Source organism: Otolemur garnettii, unplaced genomic scaffold (genome assembly GCF_000181295.1).
Source record: "Otolemur garnettii isolate 467f Iridium unplaced genomic scaffold, OtoGar3 scaffold00029, whole genome shotgun sequence".
NCBI classification, from domain to species: Eukaryota; Metazoa; Chordata; class Mammalia; order Primates; family Galagidae; genus Otolemur; species Otolemur garnettii.
This window is the reverse complement of record NW_003852424.1, coordinates 2,731,935-2,736,338: the sequence shown is the minus strand read 5'-3', so window position 1 is coordinate 2,736,338 and position 4,404 is coordinate 2,731,935. Positions and strand designations below refer to the sequence as shown.

The following is a 4,404-nucleotide window of genomic DNA, read 5'->3' as shown; positions in this document are numbered from 1 at the left end:
ATGCAACTTAGAAAGGAAGAAATAAAACTTTATTATCAGATGACATGACTCTCTATGTAGAAAATCCTAAGGAATCCTCAGTCCATCAATCAATCAATGAGCCTTCTACCAAAACTAAATGAGTTCAACATGGCCGTAGGGTACAAAGTAAAGAAACAAAAATTGTATTTTTATTCATTACCAATAAATCATTAAAAACTAAATTAAGAAAACTTTTCCATTCATGATAGCATCAAAAAGAATAAAATAATTCAGAATAAATGTAGCAAAAGAAGTACATTGTTGAAAGAAATTAAAGAAGATCTAAACATATAGACATTCCATGTTCATGGATTAGAAGGCTCAATATTATTAAGATAGCAACACCCCTCAAATTGATCCATAGATTTTACGTAATCCCTATTAAAATTCTAGTTGTCTGTTTTTGGCAGAAATTGACAAGTTGATCCTTAAATTTATGTGCAAATGCAAGAGACCCAAAATAGATGAAACAATGTTAAAAAATAAGAGAAATAGAGGACTTACACTTCCCAATTTTAAAACTTATTATGGAACTATTGTAAACAGTTATGGCTGGGTGCGGTGGCTCACACCTGTAATCCTAGCACTCTAGAAGGCTGAGGCAGATGGACTGCCTGAGCTCAGGAGTTCGAGACCAGCCTGAGCCAGAGTGAGACCTCGTCTTTAAAAAAAAAAGCTGGGCGTTGTGATGGGCACCTGTAGTCCTAGGTACTTGGGAGGCTGAGGCAAGAAAATCACTTAAGCCTAGGAGTTTGAGGTTGCTGTGAGCTATGATGCCATAGTACTCTACCAAGGGCGACAAACTGAGACTCTGTCTCAAAAAAAGAAAAAATTTCAGTTATAAGATGAAAAACTTCTAGAGATATAATGTATACCACTGTAACTATAGTTAATATATTACATACTTGAAAATTGCTAAGAGAATAGATGTTAAGTGTTCTCACACATACAAAATATAGTAATTTTGTCTACAGATTAATATATAAAGTAGCTTGATTGCAGGAATCATTACACAGGTATATTTATGTCAAAATATCATGATTTACACCTCAAATATATATACTTTTCTGTTAAGCATACTTCAATTAAGGCTAGGAGAAAACCCCCAAACAAATCAGTGTGGTACTGATGCAAGGACTGACATATAGAAAAATGGAATAGTGTCCTTACATACGTGGTCAATTATTTTTTGACAAGGGTGTCAAGAATTCAATGGGGAAAGAATAGTCTTTTCAACGAGCAGTGGTGGAACAACAATATAGGTACATGCAAAAGAATCAAGTTGAACTTCTATCTCATATCATCTATAAAAATTAACTCCAAATGGATCAAAGACCTAAAACTCTTAGCAAACACACGAGTAAATCCACGAGCTTCGGCTAGGCAAAGATTTCTGAGATACAACACCAAAGGCACAAGTTATAAAAGAAAAAAAAAATTGGATTTCATAAAAATAAAAAACTTCTGTTGTTTCAGGAGGTACCATCATTAACGTAAAAGACAAGCCACAGAATGAGAGGAAATATTTGCAAATCGTGTATCTGATAAAGGTCTTTGACCCAAAATATATAAATAACAACTCAGTAATAAGATGACAGATAACTCAATTAAAAAATAAGCAAACTATCTGAAGTGATATTTTACAAAAGAAGATATATGGATGGCCAATAAAAAATGAAAAGATGTTCAGAATTATTAGTCATCAGAAAAACAAATCAAAACTACAATGAGATACCCCCCTCACACCCACCAGAATGACTATAATAAATTAGATAAACAGTAAGAAGTGTTGGTGAGGAAGAGGAGAAACTGGAACCCTCACAAACTCTGGTGGAAATGTTTAATGGTGGAAACATTGGAAAACAGTTGGGCAACTCCTCAAAAAATTAAACTTAGATTTTAACCTTTGAAGCATGACTCAGCAATTTCACTCCTAAGTTCCAAGAGAACTGAAAACACGCGTTCACACAAAAACTTGTACTTATCTTCACAGCAGCATTATTTATAACAACTAAATACTGTTCTGTGTTTACTATGATTCAATTATAATCTGGGGCTGAGTATAGGAGTGAGGAGTTGCCTACAAAACACAAGGTATCCTTTTCAGGGTAATGGAAATTTTTTAAAAACTGGAATGCGGTAATGGTTACACAACTCTGTACATTTTCTAAAACAATAATTGAGTTTATCCTTAAAATGTGAATTTTATGGTATGTAAATTACACCTCCTTAAAGCTGTTTAAAAATATCTATGAAACCATAATGCCGTTTTAAGTGTAATTCTAGTTTTATACATCTTACCTCAACCAAACTTTTATAAAATAGGGCAACCCTGATTCTCCAAGACAATGTGGCAGAGGCCTCCCAAATCTTCTTTTTTAAATTTTGAGACAGGGTCTCCTTCTATCACTTGGGCTACAGTGCAGTGGTATCATCATAGCTCAAACTCCTCTTCTCAAGCTACACTCTACACTCCTGCCTCAGTTTCCTGAGTAGCTGGGACTCGGTGCCACCATACCTGGCTAATTTCTAATTTTTTGTAGAGACAAGGGTAGAGGTAGGAAGTCTCACTAGGTTGCCCAGGCTGGTGTCCAACTCCTAGCCTCTAGTGGTCCTCCCAGAGTCCTTGGATTATAGGCATGAGCCACTGCATCTGGCTCCCTAAATCTTAATAAACTCAATGATTTCAAAGACTATAAAGAAATGAATCAAGATTTATGTTATCTAACAGTGGGAAAGGTGTTTGGCTAAAATAGCTTAAGAGGCTGTTACCAATCTAAGTGTTAGTATTGAACCCCTCAGGCGACTGTCTGGTCTCTGCCCTTGTGGCCATCTTAAATTGCACTGTCAGTTTTATCATCTTGAAATACTCCTGTCCTAAGGTGTCCCTCCTGTTCAAAAGCAGGTACCCCTTAATTTTGACAATTTTAGCACTTCATGTAAGTTCTTGAGCTTTTTTTCTTTTTCTTTTGTAACCAAGGTTCCCAAATGAGGTTTCTGCTGCAGTCAAAGCCAAATCTTTCTTAGGTTACACAACCTAACAACTCACTCACTACCTGAGATGTCAACTTCTCTTCTTTTTCATCTGAAATTTGGGCCATTGCTTAGGCCAAAATTAGATCTTAACCCATAATTTGTGAAACCTTGCCTGAATAATTCATCTCACTTTGATCTGAGCTCCTGAAGTACCTGTAACAGTCTGTAACAGTCATTTGGACATTAAGAACCGTCCAGAGCTTTTTTTGGTTTTTGTTTAGAGACAGAGCCTCACACTTTGTCCCCCTTGGCAGAGTGCCATGGCTTTATAGCTCACACCAACCTCAAATTCTTGGGCTAAAGTGTTTCTGTTGCCTCTGCCTCCCAAGTAGCTGGGACTACTGCTATTTTTTAGAGTCCGGTGTCTTGCTCTTTCTTAGGCTGGTCTCAAATTCCTGTGCTCAAGCAATCCACCCACCTAGGCCTCCCAGAGGGCTAGGAGTACAGGCGTGAGCCATCGCACCTGGCCTGTCCAAAGTTTTAATTTAAATGTTCTGAGGCTCATTTGCTCTTGAGGTAGAGTAAGACCTTCTTGAGGAATTATATTTTATTATTTTATATACCTCTATATAAATTAACAGAGGCCACTCAAGTAATAGTGATTTTTGTTTATCAATATTTTTCCTATAGTTTTATATTTTAGCTTTAATACAAAATATCACTTTGAAAATACAAATGCTGAATTTCTTTTTGGAGAATTTATCCTTATATTAATTACCTGCTGATTCTGCTTCAAATATTAATAATACATTTTGTTTGGTCATTAGCAGATTTGTCTCTGGATTTCTTAATCAACAAATACACACAAAGTTTGGGTCCAAAGCCAACTCTAATTTTCTCATTCCTTTAAAATGTTCTTCTAAATCCACATTTAAGCAACAATAAGAAGAAAGCACAGTTTCTTAAGTAGAAAATAATTTACAATTAATCTTATCATCTTGGTTCCTTTACCTTTTAAAAATCCACTGATAATCTGGGGATGATGCTTTCCATCCTCACACTAAAGAGAAAAACGCCTTCTGAAAACTCTTCGTCCTGCCACTCTTAGACTCTGCCTGTATTTTCTGTTTTTCCTGACACTGTCTCCTTTAAAACTAGCGAAAAATTCGGAGAAGTTCCTTTAACTTTCAAGTCTCCAACTACGTCGTAAAATCCTTTGTCAGTTTATCCAGTCGGCTTGAGATGCTCTCCATTTCTTTTTCAAGAGAATCACACAATTGTTTTGGCAGCCCGATTTGCCATTTTCGCTCCCGTTGTATCAGTTCCGTGATTCTTTGGACGGATTGATAAGAACGGAAAAAAAGTGGGGAAGTCCCAAACTAAATTCCCGCAGCCTTTTCCCGTAAA

The 4,404-nt window shown here is 36.2% G+C and overlaps 1 protein-coding gene across 3 annotated transcripts in view; it reads right to left on the bottom strand.

The window, feature by feature from the left end:
- Positions 1-4,355, bottom strand: part of TTC23 (tetratricopeptide repeat domain 23) — a 91,220-nt gene extending 86,865 nt beyond the window's left edge. For all 3 annotated transcript variants that reach the window (XM_023512679.1, XM_023512680.1, XM_012804407.2), the window contains exon 1: positions 4,009-4,355. The gene's annotated coding sequence lies outside the window, so the exon portion shown is untranslated. The remainder of the gene's footprint in view (positions 1-4,008) is intronic.
- Between the last annotated feature and the right edge of the window lie 49 nt (positions 4,356-4,404).